The sequence below is a fragment of the Suncus etruscus genome, chromosome 1 (assembly GCF_024139225.1).
Source record: "Suncus etruscus isolate mSunEtr1 chromosome 1, mSunEtr1.pri.cur, whole genome shotgun sequence".
Lineage (NCBI taxonomy): Eukaryota > Metazoa > Chordata > Mammalia > Eulipotyphla > Soricidae > Suncus > Suncus etruscus.
The window spans coordinates 165,354,012-165,371,218 of record NC_064848.1 but is presented as its reverse complement, the minus strand read 5'-3'; the positions used below and the strand labels follow the sequence as shown (position 1 = coordinate 165,371,218).

Sequence of the window (17,207 nt, the reverse complement as noted above, 5' to 3'; positions counted from 1 at the left end):
AAGGTGAGACTATTGTAAAATATAGTAATATCCCCATAGTATAAGAAAAACCTTGATATGACAGAAAAATAAATTAGGTGAAAATTCTGAGTACAATTAGTATCTAAAGAGGGTTAGAGAAATTCATCACATAATATTCTAGGCTTTAGCCAGATGTCTACAAATTTGCATTGACTTTGTACATCTTTATTTTTATTTTATTTTTGTTTGTTTTGTTTTGGGTTTGAGCGCCACATCCAGTGATGCTCAGGAGTTACTCCTGGCATTCAGAAATCATTCCTGGCAGGCTCAGGGGACCATATGGAATGCTGGGGATCGAATTCAGGTTCATTTTGGGTTGGCTGGTCCCTTGTAAGACAAATGCTCTACTGCTGTGCTATCGCTTCATTACCTAAATTTATACAATTTTAATTTAAACTTTAACTTTTTTTATTTTTATTTATTTTTTTATTTTTTTGGCCACACCTGGTAACGCTCTGGAGTTACTCTTGGCTCTGCACTCAGAAATCGTCCCTGGCAGGCTGGGGGGTCCATATGGGATGCTGGGAATCAAACCAGGTCCCTCCCGAGTTGGACCACATGCTAGGCAAACACCCTATCATTGTGCTATCTCTCTGAACCCTGAAAAAGATAATTTTGTGTCTATCCCTTTTCCTCTGACTAGTTTACTAGCATGATGCTCTCCAGATCCATCCATGAAGTAGCAAATTGCGTGACTTCATCTTTTCTTACGGCCAAATAGTATCTCATTGTGTATTATGTGCCAGTGTCTTTAACCAGTCATTCTTTTCTGCACTGTGTTTTTTGGGCTCTTGGTATATTATTCCAAGGAAGAAATTCTAAGTCATATGGAAGCTCAATTCCTAGGGCTTTTCTGGTGGGGGGAAGGTGGGGAGTCACACCAGGCAGCACTCAGGGGTTAATCCTGGCTCTGTGCTCAGAAATCGCTCCTGGCAGGCTCGGGGGAACCATATGGGAGGCCGGGATTCAAACCACCATCTGTCTGCGTGCAAGGCAAACACTCTACCTCTGTGCTATCTCTCCAGTCCCCAATTCCTAGTTTTTTGAGGAATGTCCATCATATTTTCCCAAAAGATTTGACCAGTTGTTGGGGGCTGGAGTGATAGCACAGCAGGTAGAGCTCTTTTTTTTTGTTTTGTTTTTTTTGTTTTTGGGCAACACCCGGCGTTGCTCAGGGGTTACTCCTGGCTGTCTGCTCAGAAATAGCTCCTGGCAGGCACGGGGGACCATATGGGACACCGGGATTCGAACCAACCACCTTTGGTCCTGAATCAGCTGCTTGCAAGGCAAACGCCGCTGTGCTATCTCTCCGGGCCCAGGTAGAGCTCTTGACTTGCATGAGGTTGACTCAGCTTCAATCCTGGGTATACCATATGGTCCCCTGAGCCCACCAGGAGTGATTCCTGAACTCAGAGCCAGCAGCAACCCCTGAGCACTTCCAGGTGTGGTCCAAAAACAAACACACAAAAAAAAATTTGACCAGTTGTCATTCTCAGTAGCACTGAAAGGTTCTTTTATCCCCACATCCACACTGATATTGGTGGTGGTTGTTGTTCTTTTTGATGTGTGTCAGACTTCCTGGCACTCTCACTGTTCTTTTGATGTCTCTAATGATTAGTAATAGAATATTTCTTCACATGCTTTTTTCTATTTGTATGTCTTTTAGTGGGGGGAGCACTTGTAGTGCTCAAGGTTTACTCCTGGCTCTATGCTAAGGTATTACTCCTGGAGAAGCTCAGGGACCATATGGATTTCTGGGGGATCAAAATCAACTACAGCTTCATGCAAGGCAAACACCTTACCCATTGTAGTATTATTCTGGATGTCTTCTTTGAGGAAATTTCTGTTTATCTCATCTCATTTTTTGATGTGGTTGAAAGTTGTTTGTTGTTGTTGTTTTGCTTTGTTTTTATTAAGCTCTACCAGTGCTTTATATATCTTGAATATTAGCCCTTTGTCAGATAAATAATGTGCAAATATTTTCTCCCAGTCTGTGGAGTGTCTTTATATTCTAGTCATCTTTTTTTTTGAAAGCTTTTTTACTTAATGTAGTCCCATATGTTTATCTTTGCTTCCAAATAAAGTCTATGTTGAATCCTTAAAGATGCCTCTAGCTTCAATGTCACAAAGAGTTCTATCTATGTTTTTCTCAAAGTAACTTATGGATTCAGATCTGATATAGAGGTCTTTAATTCTTTTCTTTTTTAAAAAAATATATTTTGGGGGCCGGGCGGTGGCGCTGGAGGTAAGGTGCCTGCCTTGCCTGCGCTAGCCTAGGACGGACCGAGGTTTGATCCCCCGGCGTCCCATATGGTCCCCCAAGAAGCCAGGAGCAACTTCTGAGCGCATAGCCAGGAGTAACCCCTGAGCGTCACAGGGTGTGGCCCAAAAAACCAAAAAAAAAAAAAATATATATATATTTTTTTTAAACACCTTGATTACATATATGATTGTGTTTGGGTTTCAGTCATGTAAAGAACACCACCCATCACCAGTGCAACATTCCCATCACCAATGTCCCAAATCTCCCTCCTCCCCACCCGACCCCCGCCTGTACTCTAGACAGGCTTTCCATTTCCCTCATACATTCTCATAAAAATATGGAATGCTTCACGAATTTGCGTGTCATCCTTGCGCAGGGGCCATGCTAATCTTCTCTGTATCGTTCCAATTTTAGTATATGTGCTGCCGAAGCGAGCACTTTAATTCTTTTCAATTCGATTCTTGTGCATGGTGTCAGAAAGGGATTTAGTTAATTTTTTTTTGCATGTGGCCAACCAGTTTTCCACTTCATACTTTTTGCTCCTTTATCTAAGATTAATTTTCCATAGACGAGTATCTGTCATTGGATTTTCAATTCTATGTCATTGACCTGAAGGTCTGTCAGAGACTATGTTATCTTAATTACTAGTTTTGTAGTACAATTTGAATTTGGGGTAAGCAATGCCTCCCATCTTTTCTCCCCCTAGTATTGCTCAGAGTATTAGAGATGTGTGTTATTATTTCATATTAATTTCAGGAGTGTTTGATCTTTGTCTTTGAAAACTGTCATTGGTATCCTTATAGGCACTGAATCTGTATAATGTTTTGGGGAGTATTTTTCTTTTTTTTTTCCTTTTTTGGTTTTTGGGGCCACACCCGTTTGATGCTCAGGGGTTACTCCTGGCTAAGTGCTCAGAAATCGCTCCTGGCAGGCTCAGGGGACCATATGGGATGCTGGGATTCGAACCACCGTCCTTCTGCATGCAAGGCAAACACCTTACCTCCATACTATCTTTCCAGCCCCTTTTATTAATTTTAAATTATATACATATTTACTTATTTTTGGTTTTTGGGCTACATCCAGTGGCATTCAGGGGTTATTCCTGGCTCAGTGCTCAAAAATCGCTCCTGGGAGGGGACCATCTGGAATGCAGAGAATTGAACTGGTGGTGTCTGTTCAGTGTTGGCTGTATGCGAAGGCAAATGCCCTACCGCTGTCCTATCACTCTGGTCCCACTTTTAATTTTTTTTGTTTTTGTTTTTGTTTTTCGGGCCACACCATTTGATGCTAGAAATTTCTGGCTAAGCACTCAGAAATTGCCCCTGGCTTTGGGGGACCATATGGGACGCTGGGGGATCGAACCGCGATCCTTCCTTGGCTAGCGCTTGCAAGGCAGACACCTTACCTCTAGTGCCACCTCGCTGGCCCCCACTTCTAATTTTTATTTCAGCAGTGCTTTGTATAGATGTTTCACCTCTTTTTTTTTTCCTCTTTGTTTTTTTTTTTGTTGTTGTTGTTGTTTTTGGACCACACCCGGCGGTGCTCAGGAGTTACTCCTGGCTGTCTGCTCAGAAACAGCTCCTGGCAGGCACGGGGGACCATATGGGACACCGGGATTCGAACCAACCACCTTTGGTCCTGGATCGGCTGCTTGCAAGGCAAAGGCCGCTGTGCTATCTCTCTGTGCCCGAAATTATTTTTTTTTTTTTTTTTTTTTTGGTTTTTGGGCCACACCCTGTGACGCTCAGGGGTTACTCCTGGCTATGCGCTCAGAAGTTGCTCCTGGCTTCTTGGGGGACCATATGGGACGCCAGGGGATCGAACCGTGGTCCGTCCTAGGCTAGCGCAGGCAAGGCAGGATCCTTACCTCCAGCGCCACCACCCGGCCCCCCGAAATTATTTTTTAAAGCTCTCTTTTTTCTATTTCATAACTTCTTAATTTCTTCTCTTTTGTAATTTGCATATAGAAAAGCTATGGAGTTTTGCATGTTATTTTGTAGCCTGACATTTTACTGTATTTTAATTTTACTTTACTGTTTTGTATTTTACTGTATTTGCTTTACTATGAGCTTGTTTGTAGAGCTTTTAGGGCTTTGTAAGTATAGTACAAGTTATCCATCCATAAATAGTGAGAGCTTGACATTTTATTCCTATCCGGATGCCCTTAATATCTCTTATTTTCCTTATTGCTATGGCAAGAACTTTAACACTACATTGAAGAGTAGTTGAAAAAGCGGGCAACTTGTCATATGCCTGATTTTAGAGGGAAAGCTTTCAGTTTCTCTCATTAAGTATAATGTTTGCTGTGGGCTTTATGCTAAGAAAATTTCCTTTAACTCCCATTTTATTGAGAATTTTTTTCATGAATGGGTACTGAATCTTATAAAGTGTTTTCTCTGCATCTATTGATATGATTATCTGATTATTTTATTTGTTTGTTTGTTTGGGGGGAGCACACCCGGTGATGCTCAGGGGTTACTCCTGGCTATGTGCTCAGAAATCACTCCTGGCTTGGGGGACCATATGGGATGCTGGAGGATCGAACCCTGGTCTGTCCTAGGTTAGTGCGTGCAAGGCAGACACCCTACCGCTTCCGGCACTGCTCCAGCCCCTGTACCACAGTTTCTTTAGCTATTCATCTATTCTCGGGTGCTTGGGTTGTTTCCAGATTCTGGCTATTGTATTGCGACAAACATAGAAATGCAGAGGGGCTTTTCTGCATTGTGCTTTTGGGTATATATCAACTTGATTTTTTTTATATATATAAATCTTTATTTAAGCACCATGATTACAAGCATGTTTGTAGATGGGTTTCAGTTATAAACAGAACACCCCCTATCACCAGTGCAACATTCCCACTACCAATGCACCTCCTCCTCCCCCACCCCTGCCTGTATTTGTGACAGGCATTCTACTTCTCTCATTCTTTAACATTGTCATGTTAGTTGTTAGTGTTGTTATTTCCCTAACAAAGTTCACCACTCTTTGTGGTGAGCTTCAAATTGTGAGCTGGTCCTTGCAGCCCTTCCAGTCCTTAACTCTATTGTCTCTGGGCCTTATTACAGTAATGTCTTTAATTTTTCTTAAAACTCATAGATGAGTGAGACTATTCTGTGTCTATTTCTCTCCCTCTGACTTATTTCACTTAACATAATAGATGTTTATTGATTTTTTAAAAGAATTTTGGTTAAAAAGATTTTGTTTTAATGGATAACTGAGTATGTTTAATATAAATTATGTTTTATTACCTTTGTATGAAACATTGCCAAAGTCAAAGTCTAAATTAATTTCTTAAAAAATTAAAACAAGGGTGGGTGTGAAGAAATAGGGCATTTGCTTTGCACGCAACAGATCCAGGACAGACAGTTGTTCAAATTCTGGCATCCCATATGGTCCCCTGTGCCTGCCATGAGCAATTTCTGAGCGCAGAGCCAGGAGTAACTTCTGAGCATTTCCAAGTGTGACCCAAAAAACAAAAACAAATAAAAAGTAAAACACTTTTTTTTTTTTTAATGTGGGGGCTTATCAACTGAAGCTCAGGAAATCTAGGGCCATTCTGGTCCCCTGCTCTGGACCATTTGAAGCAGGGGGAGGGCAGAGGAAGCACAGGGGGTGAATGAAGTCTAATTGATGGTGGTGATAAAATCAGCCCTGATAAATTAAAAGCTGAACTCCAAGTTAGAGACCAGAAAACTTACTTGAGCACAGATGGTTGACAATGTTAAGAATAACCCTTCTCGGCCCGGAGAGTTAGCACAGCGGTGTTTGTCCTGCAATCAGCCGATCCAGGACCTAAGGTGGTTGGTTCGAATCCCGGTGTCCCATATGGTCCCCCGTGCCTGCCAGGAGCTATTTCTGAGTAGACAGCCAGGAGTAACCCCTGAGCGCTGCCGGGTGTGGCCCAAAAACAAAAAACAAACAAACAAACAAAAAAAGAATGACCCTTCTCTTGTTTCAAAGATGAGGGCAGGAATCTGCATCAGTTCAATCTTGATTTGGATCGGAGAGTTAGTAAAGCAGGTAGAGCACATGCCTTGCACATAGCTAATCTGGGTTTGACCCGGTGCACCACATATGGTCCCGAGTCTTGCCAGGACTGATCCCTGAGTACAGAGCCAGGAGTAAGTCCGAGAACCGTTGGATGTGGCCCAAAAACAGGGAGGAAGGAAGGAATAGAGGGAGGAAGGGAGGAAGGAAATCTTAATTTGCAAGCACACTGCAAATTCCTAAAAATGTCCCTCCTCGTTCCCTGTTGCATTACACCTTGACTTGTGACAGAGAAGATAGATGGCTCCTGTGAGAACCTGAGTCCACCATCTTGGAGTCTATAGGCTATTGCCAGCAGAGCCTTTTCTTTTTTTTTTTTTTTTTTTGGTTTTTGGGCCACACCCTGTGACGCTCAGGGGTTACTCCTGGCTATGCACTCAGAAGTTGCTCCTGGCTTCTTGGGGGACCATATGGGACGCCGGGGGATCGAACCGGGGTCCATCCTAGGCTAGCGCAGGCAAGGCAGGCACCTTACCTCCAGCGCCACCGCCCGGCCCCAGCAGAGCCTTTTCTTCACCAGCACGCTGTCTCTTTATGCTTGGGAAAACCTACTTTTCAAATTACTCTGAAATGAAGGATTTGGACATTTAGTGGTAGCTGTGATGTGATAATACCTGCTGAGGAAGTGTGAGAAAATGCCCCTGAAACAGGTTAATGATGCCAACTAGTGTTATGTCAACTAAAGCAGGGGAGAGAGAGAGGGGGGGGGGAGGGAGAGAGAGAGGAGAGAGAGAGAGAGGGGAGGGAGAGTTATGATTGACAACATCTTATATAATCTTTCTTTTCTTGTGGAAAGAGATAGTAAATAAATTAGGTTTTGGCCTAGGATATAGGGCCTGGTTCACGTTGTTCTCCAATTGCCTTATGTGTGTGTGTGGGGGGGGGGGGGCGGTGTCCTAGGCTCTGTCCCTGGCAGCATGTACCTTGCCCCTAGCACTATTGACTAAACCTTAATAACCCATTACCACTTCAATTTTTTGTTCATTTTTGGTTTTGGGCAACACCCAGTGGTGCTCAGGAGTTACCCCTAGCTCGGCACTCAGGAATCACCCCTGGCAGGCTCAGGGAACCCCATGGGCTGCCAGGGATTGGACACAGGGTAGCTGCATGCATGAACCAACCCACCTCTAGCACTTCTGGGAGTGGTTCTCACCTCTCCCACAAAATCCATAAATACATCTGGGTTTATTTCATATGTTTTTTTTGGGGGGGGGAGGGAGGGGGTTGGGTCACAACTGGCGGCGCTCAGAAGTTACTCCTGGCAGGCTCGGGAGACCATATGGGGTGTTGGGAATCGAACCAGGGTCTATCCTGTGTTGGCCGAGTACAAGGCAAACGCCTTGCCGCTGTGCTATTGATCCGGCCCCGGTTTATTTCATATGTTGAGATGGATGGATGTCAAATGAGCAGTGATCCCAAGCCTTTATATGTATGTATGTATGTATGTATGTATGTATGTATGTATGTATTTGGCTACAACCCAGTGATTTTTAGGGGTTACTCCTGGCTCAGAGCTTAATAACCACTCTTGGTAGGGCATAGAGAAATATTGGGGAATTGAACGTGGGTCGGTCTCATACAAGTCAAGCATCCTAAATGCTGTACTATCACTCTGGGTCTGATCTGAAGCCTTTTTGGTGTTGAATTTTTATAGGAAAATGTTATAAATATTTTAGGAATTATATAAAATTCCTCATCATCTGATGTGATGATATTACAATTGTTGGTCATTATTTTATAATAATAAAATCAAATTTTCTTATCAATACCATGAAACGATTCCTAATCAGAACTTTAACATGACTTTAAGGTGAACTTTCTGTTTGTTTCTTGTAATCTATAAAGTTATTGTTAATCTCAAGTACAAGCATACTTGATTCTCAAAGAGATTCATGGAAAAAAATCTCTAATAACATTCAGATGATAAAACTGAACTGAAAAAAAAAACTGAACTAATAGAAAAGAATTAACTGGATTCAAGTAAAATAATTACATGGAGGTTGGAGAAAGAACTCAACAGTGAGCTCATTTGTTTTTTTTGGTTTTTTGTTTTTGTTTTTTGGGTCACACCCGGCGGTGCTCAGGGATTACTCCTGGCTGTCTGCTCAGAAATAGCTCCTGGCAGGCACGGGAGACCATATGGGACACCGGGATTCGAACCAACCACCTTTGGTTCTGGATCGGCTGCTTGCAAGGCAAACACCGCTGTGCTATCTCTCCGGGCCCGAGCTCATTTGTTTAAGTATTCCACATAGAGTGACCCCTAAACATTTCAAATGTGACTTCCAAAAATATTCCCCCAAAAGTCCAACAAACTAAAGAATTACATGGGACAAAGGGGGAGAGTCATAATTTTTATGACTTTGCTAACACTTTTAAGTTTTATTTTTTTCTACATATAAGAATTTATTTTTTTCTGGGGGAGGAGGGAGAGAGGGGGCATTGGTGGTGGGAATGTTGCACTGGTGAAAGGGGGTTTGCTTTGTATGACTGAAACCAAACTATAATCATGTTTTTTTTATTATTTATTTATTTATTTATTTGATTTTTGAGTCAAACCCAGCAGCATTCAGGGCTTAATCCTGGCAAAGAGCTCAGAAATCTCTCCTGGCTGGCTCAGGGGACAACATAGGATGCCGGGATTCGAACCACCAACCTTCTGCATGCAAGGCAAACACCATACCTCCATGCTATCTCTCCTGTCTCTATAATCATGTTTGTAATCATGGTGTTTAAGAAAAGAAATAAAGGGGCCGGGCGGTGGCGCTAAAGGTAAGGTGCCTGCCTTGCCTGCGCTAGCCTTGGACGGACCGCGGTTCGATCCCCAGGTGTCCCATATGGTCCCCCAAGCCAGGAGCAACTTCTGAGCACATAGCCAGGAGTAACCCCTGAGCATAACTGGGTGTGGCCCAAAAACCAAAAAAAAAAAAAAAAAAAAAAAAAAGAAATAAAAAAATTAAATAAAGAAAATCTTTTTCTAAAACTATTCACAATATGAGGAAGCATAACTATAAAAACTTAGCTTTATTTTATTTGACTGGTTTTTGGGCTACAACTGAAGATGCTCAGATGGTTCTGCGCCCAGGAATTACGCGTGGTAGTGCTCAGGGGACCATATGAGATGTTGGGAGTTGAACATAGGTTAGCCACATGCAAGGAAAGTGCCTGACCTGCTGTATTATTATGTTATTCCATGAAAAATAAAAGTTAAACAATTACTTCTTTCTACATGATTCCTCCTGAATTAAATAACGCTTATTAGATATTTTTATAATAATTCAGATGTTTACATCTGATGTATTACATCAACAAACTAAGTGTTTTAAAAGTTCTAACAGGCATAGTTGGAAAACTCGTGTTTGACTAGGATATAATCTGGATGTATATAAATTCTTTTTTTTTTTTTTTTTTTGGTTTTTGGGCCACACCCTGTGACGCTCAGGGGTTACTCCTGGCTATGCGCTCAGAAGTTGCTCCTGGCTTCTTGGGGGACCATATGGGACGCCGGGGGATCGAACCGCGGTCCGTCCTAGGTTAGCGCAGGCAAGGCAGGCACCTTACCTCCAGCGCCACCGCCCGGCCCCGTATATAAATTCTAATATAACAAGAAAGTCATAGAAACAGAGGTTGACTTGAGGAAGCCAATAAAGCAGTGAAAAATGGGCTGGCTCTTATAGCAAGCTTTCTGGCAACCTCATTGGTTTAAATAAGAAAGGTTCCTTCTTGGTAAGTGTTGCAACTTCAGAATATCAGGGAATCTTAAGACAAGAAGAAAACTCAAATTTATAGATATTGGAAGTTCAGTTTGATGTCAAGATCATGACAAGCCTCCCAAGCTCAAGAGGCTTTATTTTAATTTATTTTGGTTTTGGTTTGGGGGCCACACCAAGTGGTGCTGGGAATCCTCCCACCTGGGTGTTCACAGGTGATTTCTGGTTGTGTTCAAAAGGCCATATGATTCAAGACATGGTACCCTGGATTCCAGCATGCAAAGTTCCAGTGACCTGAGCTATTTCCTCATTTCCTCATTAAGAGACTATTAAACTCGATTTGAGGATCCTTGTAAAGTGCTCTTAGCAAAGTAGATGATTATAATTTTCTTTAATTTGGTGGTGCTCAGGGGCCATTCTCTACGTGGTACTCAGGGGTCACTCCAGCAGTGCTTAGAGTGCCAAGCAGCAATGCCAGGGTTCGAAGCCAGACCTCTTCCATACAAAGCATGTATGCAGCCCATCTATTTGTCTTCCTATCCTGCAGAGAACATTTAAGAGATCCTTTATCAGGACAGGAATGATAGTATAGTAGGTTCTTGCCTGGCACATGGCAGACCCAGGTTTGATCCTTGGCATTCCATAAGGTCTCCTAACCTTACTAGGAGTGATTCCTGAGTGCAGAATTAGGAGTAATAAAATAATAAATAAGAGTCTACATGAAGGCCTCCCAATTCTTACCACAGGCTGTGTTCTTTACACTGACTGTATAAAAAGAGGAGGTACAATAAATGCACCCCATATACACAAACCCAGGCCCTTTGCCTGGTCTGTATTGTGAATTAATTGGGGGACAAAAAATTATTGTGATAGTGGGATAAGTCAGTGCTGCAAGCTCATGTTATTTGTAAAGTGGGTCCTGATAAGTGGTTCCTACCCCGTTATCCCATTTATGGTTTCTGCACTGCTGGGAGAATCCAGAGCCCAGTGCTGGGAGAAGTCCCATGTAAGTTTCATCTGATTGCTAAAGTGAATTAATAATTTTCCAAAATAAAGAAAGTTATAATATTTTTCACACAAAAAAGAGGCTACATGATTAATTACTATTAAAAATGACAGAACTCCTTCACTTCAATTCTCAGATTTTTTTGGGGGGGGGTAGGGTAACACCTGGCAGTACTCAGGGGTTACCCCTGGCTCTATGCTCAGAAGTCACTCCTGGGGGCCAGAGAGATAGCATGGAGGTAGGGCATTTGCCTTTCATGCAGGAGGTCATCGGTTCAAATCCCGGTGCCCCATATGGTCCCCCGTGCCTGCCAGGAGCAATTTCTGAGCCTGGAGCCAGGAATAACCCCTGAGCACTGCCGGGTGTGACCCAAAAACCACACACACACAAAAAAAAAGAAGTCACTCCTGGCAGGCTAGGGGACCATATGCCGGGATTCAAACCACCATCCTTCTGCATGCAAGATACCTCCATGCTATCTCTCCAGCTCAATTCCCAGCTTTTCTAGGGATTACTTTTCTAGGGATTATTCTAGGGATAATCTAGAGCAGTGGCCCCAGAATAGAGTCATTGTTTTTGCTCTTAGAAATGGAGGATGATGAAAGTAGAGCTGGGAGAGGTGAAGGAATAGTAGGAAAGGCCTGGTATGGCTTATCCTTAGATTTTTTTGTTTTCTACTCATTAGTTTCCTGCTTCCTTTGATTCTATGCCCTGCACCACGTGCATCCTCAATCAACAAAGTTGGCTTCATTTTTCTTTTGTTTTGGGCTATATCTGATGGTACTCAGTAGCTACTTCTGGTTCCGTGCTCAAGGGTGATTGCGCAGTGCTAGGGATTGAACCTTTATTTCAAGAATACAAAGCATGTGTTTAGGTCTGTTGAGCTAACTCTACACCCCTAAATTATTTTTATTTTTCCCCCAATATCTGCCTATGACTCTCCCAAACAATGCTTCCCATTTTCCTCCAAATCTTTTATATTTAGACTTTTTTAAAATTTCGGGCCACACCTGGTGGCCCTCAGGGGTCTGCACTCCTGGCTCTGCACTAAGAAATAGCTCCTGGCAGGCTCAGGAGACCATATGAGATCCTGGGAATCAAACCAGGGCCTGTCTGGGGTTGGCCACATGCAAGGCAAATGCTCTACAGCTATGCTATTGCTCCAGCCCCTATTTTAAACTTTTTTTGGTTTGTTTTTTGGTTTTTGGGTCACACCTGGCAGTACTCAGGGATTACTCCTGTCTCTACGCTCAGAAATCACTCCTGGCAGGCTCTGGGGATCATATGAGATGCCAGGATTTGAACCACCATCCTTCTGCATGCAAGGCAAATGCCCTACCTCCATGCCATCTCTCCGGTCCCTATTTTAAACTTTTAAATTTATTATTATTATTATTATTATTATTATTATTATTATTATTATTTTGGTCTGGGGCCACACCTGGTGATGCTCAGGGGTTATTCCTGGCTCCGCTCTCAGGAATCATTTCTGGTGGTGCTTGGGGGACCATACAGAATGCCTGAGACTGAACCTAGGCCAGTCACATGCAAAACAAGCATTTTACCTGCTATACTATCTCTCCAGCTCTGATATGATGTTGATAACTTTATTTGTTTGTTTGGTTTGGTTTTGGACCACACCCAGCAGTGATCAGGGATTATTCCTGGCTCTGCTCAGAGATAATTCCTGGTATGCTCAGGAAATCATGTGAAATGTTCGGGATTGAGCCTTGTTCAGTTGCCTGCAAGGCAAATGCCATATTTACTGTGCTATTGTTCTGGCTCCAGAATGCCATAGATTTCTGCACGTTGACTTGTAGTCTGCCACATTACTGTACAAGTTTATTGTTCCTAGGAGGTTTATTTTTTGATATTCTTTAGTCTTTTCTAAGTCTAATATCATGTCTTGTTCAAATAGTGAGCATTTTACTTATTCCTTTCCAATCTAAATGTCCTTTATATCTCTTTCTTGTTTAATTAGTATGCAGACTTCCAATAAATATTGAATAATAGTGAGCAGAGTGAACAAACTTTTCTTCTGCCTTGTCATCAGAACTGAGCTTACCATGAAAGTGGGATTTGTATGTAAATGTGTGTATGTGGGGTGAATAGAGGAGGGAATGGTTGGTGTCAGAATATTGTATGCGGGGAGTCTAGCAGGAGGAGGCTTGGCAGGCCCACGCCATGCCGGAGGCCTGCTTGGCCAGGCCTAGGGGGGGGAGCGGGATTTGGGTAACCCCAGCACCCCTCTGCCGCCTTGCTCCAGATCTCCAGGGCTTCCCCGGGCCATACCCCTGGGCAAGCCGGTGAGTTGGGTCCCTTGGTGGAGTTTGAAGGTACCCTAGGCCTTCCCCCACTATCCATGCGGCTCCTTAGGGAGGGTCTGGGTGGGGCTCTGAACTTCTGTTCTCCCAGCTTCTTGAAGGATCTCTCCTTCCTGGGAGCCGGGAGTCTAGCAGGAGGAGGCTTGGCAGGCCCACGCCATGCCGGAGGCCTGCTTGGCCAGGCCTAGGGGGGGGTGCGGGATTTGGGTAACCCCAGCACCCCTCTGCCGCCTTGCTCCAGATCTCCAGGGCTTCCCCGGGCCATACCCCTGGGCAAGCCGGTGAGTTGGGTCCCTTGGTGGAGTTTGAAGGTACCCTAGGCCTTCCCCCACTATCCATGCGGCTCCTTAGGGAGGGTCTGGGTGGGGCTCTGAACTTCTGTTCTCCCAGCTTCTTGAAGGATCTCTCCTTCCTGGGAGCCGGGAGTCTAGCAGGAGGAGGCTTGGCAGGCCCACGCCATGCCGGAGGCCTGCTTGGCCAGGCCTAGGGGGGGGGGAGCGGGATTTGGGTAACCCCAGCACCCCTCTGCCGCCTTGCTCCAGATCTCCAGGGCTTCCCCGGGCCACACCCCTGGGCAAGCCGGTGAGTTGGGTCCCTTGGTGGAGTTTGAAGGTACCCTAGGCCTTCCCCCACTATCCATGCGGCTCCTTAGGGAGGGTCTGGGTGGGGCTCTGAACTTCTGTTCTCCCAGCTTCTTGAAGGATCTCTCCTTCCTGGGAGCCGGGAGTCTAGCAGGAGGAGGCTTGGCAGGCCCACGCCATGCCGGAGGCCTGCTTGGCCAGGCCTAGGGGGGGGGTGCGGGATTTGGGTAACCCCAGCACCCCTCTGCCGCCTTGCTCCAGATCTCCAGGGCTTCCCCGGGCCACACCCCTGGGCAAGCCGGTGAGTTGGGTCCCTTGGTGGAGTTTGAAGGTACCCTAGGCCTTCCCCCACTATCCATGCGGCTCCTTAGGGAGGGTCTGGGTGGGGCTCTGAACTTCTGTTCTCCCAGCTTCTTGAAGGATCTCTCCTTCCTGGGAGCCGGGAGTCTAGCAGGAGGAGGCTTGGCAGGCCCACGCCATGCCGGAGGCCTGCTTGGCCAGGCCTAGGGGGGGGGAGCGGGATTTGGGTAACCCCAGCACCCCTCTGCCGCCTTGCTCCAGATCTCCAGGGCTTCCCCGGGCCATACCCCTGGGCAAGCCGGTGAGTTGGGTCCCTTGGTGGAGTTTGAAGGTACCCTAGGCCTTCCCCCACTATCCATGCGGCTCCTTAGGGAGGGTCTGGGTGGGGCTCTGAACTTCTGTTCTCCCAGCTTCTTGAAGGATCTCTCCTTCCTGGGAGCCGGGAGTCTAGCAGGAGGAGGCTTGGCAGGCCCACGCCATGCCGGAGGCCTGCTTGGCCAGGCCTAGGGGGGGGGTGCGGGATTTGGGTAACCCCAGCACCCCTCTGCCGCCTTGCTCCAGATCTCCAGGGCTTCCCCGGGCCATACCCCTGGGCAAGCCGGTGAGTTGGGTCCCTTGGTGGAGTTTGAAGGTACCCTAGGCCTTCCCCCACTATCCATGCGGCTCCTTAGGGAGGGTCTGATTGGGGCTCTGAACTTCTGTTCTCCCAGCTTCTTGAAGGATCTCTCCTTCCTGGGAGCCGGGAGTCTAGCAGGAGGAGGCTTGGCAGGCCCACGCCATGCCGGAGGCCTGCTTGGCCAGGCCTAGGGGGGGGGAGCGGGATTTGGGTAACCCCAGCACCCCTCTGCCGCCTTGCTCCAGATCTCCAGGGCTTCCCCGGGCCATACCCCTGGGCAAGCCGGTGAGTTGGGTCCCTTGGTGGAGTTTGAAGGTACCCTAGGCCTTCCCCCACTATCCATGCGGCTCCTTAGGGAGGGTCTGGGTGGGGCTCTGAACTTCTGTTCTCCCAGCTTCTTGAAGGATCTCTCCTTCCTGGGAGCCGGGAGTCTAGCAGGAGGAGGCTTGGCAGGCCCACGCCATGCCGGAGGCCTGCTTGGCCAGGCCTAGGGGGGGGAGCGGGATTTGGGTAACCCCAGCACCCCTCTGCCGCCTTGCTCCAGATCTCCAGGGCTTCCCCGGGCCATACCCCTGGGCAAGCCGGTGAGTTGGGTCCCTTGGTGGAGTTTGAAGGTACCCTAGGCCTTCCCCCACTATCCATGCGGCTCCTTAGGGAGGGTCTGGGTGGGGCTCTGAACTTCTGTTCTCCCAGCTTCTTGAAGGATCTCTCCTTCCTGGGAGCCGGGAGTCTAGCAGGAGGAGGCTTGGCAGGCCCACGCCATGCCGGAGGCCTGCTTGGCCAGGCCTAGGGGGGGGTGCGGGATTTGGGTAACCCCAGCACCCCTCTGCCGCCTTGCTCCAGATCTCCAGGGCTTCCCCGGGCCACACCCCTGGGCAAGCCGGTGAGTTGGGTCCCTTGGTGGAGTTTGAAGGTACCCTAGGCCTTCCCCCACTATCCATGCGGCTCCTTAGGGAGGGTCTGGGTGGGGCTCTGAACTTCTGTTCTCCCAGCTTCTTGAAGGATCTCTCCTTCCTGGGAGCCGGGAGTCTAGCAGGAGGAGGCTTGGCAGGCCCACGCCATGCCGGAGGCCTGCTTGGCCAGGCCTAGGGGGGGGGAGCGGGATTTGGGTAACCCCAGCACCCCTCTGCCGCCTTGCTCCAGATCTCCAGGGCTTCCCCGGGCCATACCCCTGGGCAAGCCGGTGAGTTGGGTCCCTTGGTGGAGTTTGAAGGTACCCTAGGCCTTCCCCCACTATCCATGCGGCTCCTTAGGGAGGGTCTGGGTGGGGCTCTGAACTTCTGTTCTCCCAGCTTCTTGAAGGATCTCTCCTTCCTGGGAGCCGGGAGTCTAGCAGGAGGAGGCTTGGCAGGCCCACGCCATGCCGGAGGCCTGCTTGGCCAGGCCTAGGGGGGGGGAGCGGGATTTGGGTAACCCCAGCACCCCTCTGCCGCCTTGCTCCAGATCTCCAGGGCTTCCCCGGGCCATACCCCTGGGCAAGCCGGTGAGTTGGGTCCCTTGGTGGAGTTTGAAGGTACCCTAGGCCTTCCCCCACTATCCATGCGGCTCCTTAGGGAGGGTCTGGGTGGGGCTCTGAACTTCTGTTCTCCCAGCTTCTTGAAGGATCTCTCCTTCCTGGGAGCCGGGAGTCTAGCAGGAGGAGGCTTGGCAGGCCCACGCCATGCCGGAGGCCTGCTTGGCCAGGCCTAGGGGGGGGAGCGGGATTTGGATAACCCCAGCACCCCTCTGCCGCCTTGCTCCAGATCTCCAGGGCTTCCCCGGGCCATACCCCTGGGCAAGCCGGTGAGTTGGGTCCCTTGGTGGAGTTTGAAGGTACCCTAGGCCTTCCCCCACTATCCATGCGGCTCCTTAGGGAGGGTCTGGGTGGGGCTCTGAACTTCTGTTCTCCCAGCTTCTTGAAGGATCTCTCCTTCCTGGGAGCCGGGAGTCTAGCAGGAGGAGGCTTGGCAGGCCCACGCCATGCCGGAGGCCTGCTTGGCCAGGCCTAGGGGGGGGAGCGGGATTTGGGTAACCCCAGCACCCCTCTGCCGCCTTGCTCCAGATCTCCAGGGCTTCCCCGGGCCATACCCCTGGGCAAGCCGGTGAGTTGGGTCCCTTGGTGGAGTTTGAAGGTACCCTAGGCCTTCCCCCACTATCCATGCGGCTCCTTAGGGAGGGTCTGATTGGGGCTCTGAACTTCTGTTCTCCCAGCTTCTTGAAGGATCTCTCCTTCCTGGGAGCCGGGAGTCTAGCAGGAGGAGGCTTGGCAGGCCCACGCCATGCCGGAGGCCTGCTTGGCCAGGCCTAGGGGGGGGGAGCGGGATTTGGGTAACCCCAGCACCCCTCTGCCGCCTTGCTCC

General features: G+C 47.6%; 1 protein-coding gene and 2 non-coding genes across 3 annotated transcripts in view; 2 read left to right on the top strand and 1 right to left on the bottom strand.

The window, feature by feature from the left end:
* PIGS (phosphatidylinositol glycan anchor biosynthesis class S) overlaps window positions 1–17,207 on the top strand; it is a 1,033,024-nt gene that overhangs the window by 136,128 nt on the left and 879,689 nt on the right. The window lies entirely within an intron of this gene.
* LOC125995830 (U6 spliceosomal RNA) lies at window positions 2,616–2,722 on the bottom strand. Its single transcript, XR_007491173.1, has one exon. It is a non-coding gene; the product is annotated as a U6 spliceosomal RNA (small nuclear RNA).
* Window positions 10,766–10,900, top strand: LOC126032326 (small nucleolar RNA SNORA51). The gene has a single exon (XR_007503850.1). It is a non-coding gene; the product is annotated as a small nucleolar RNA SNORA51 (small nucleolar RNA).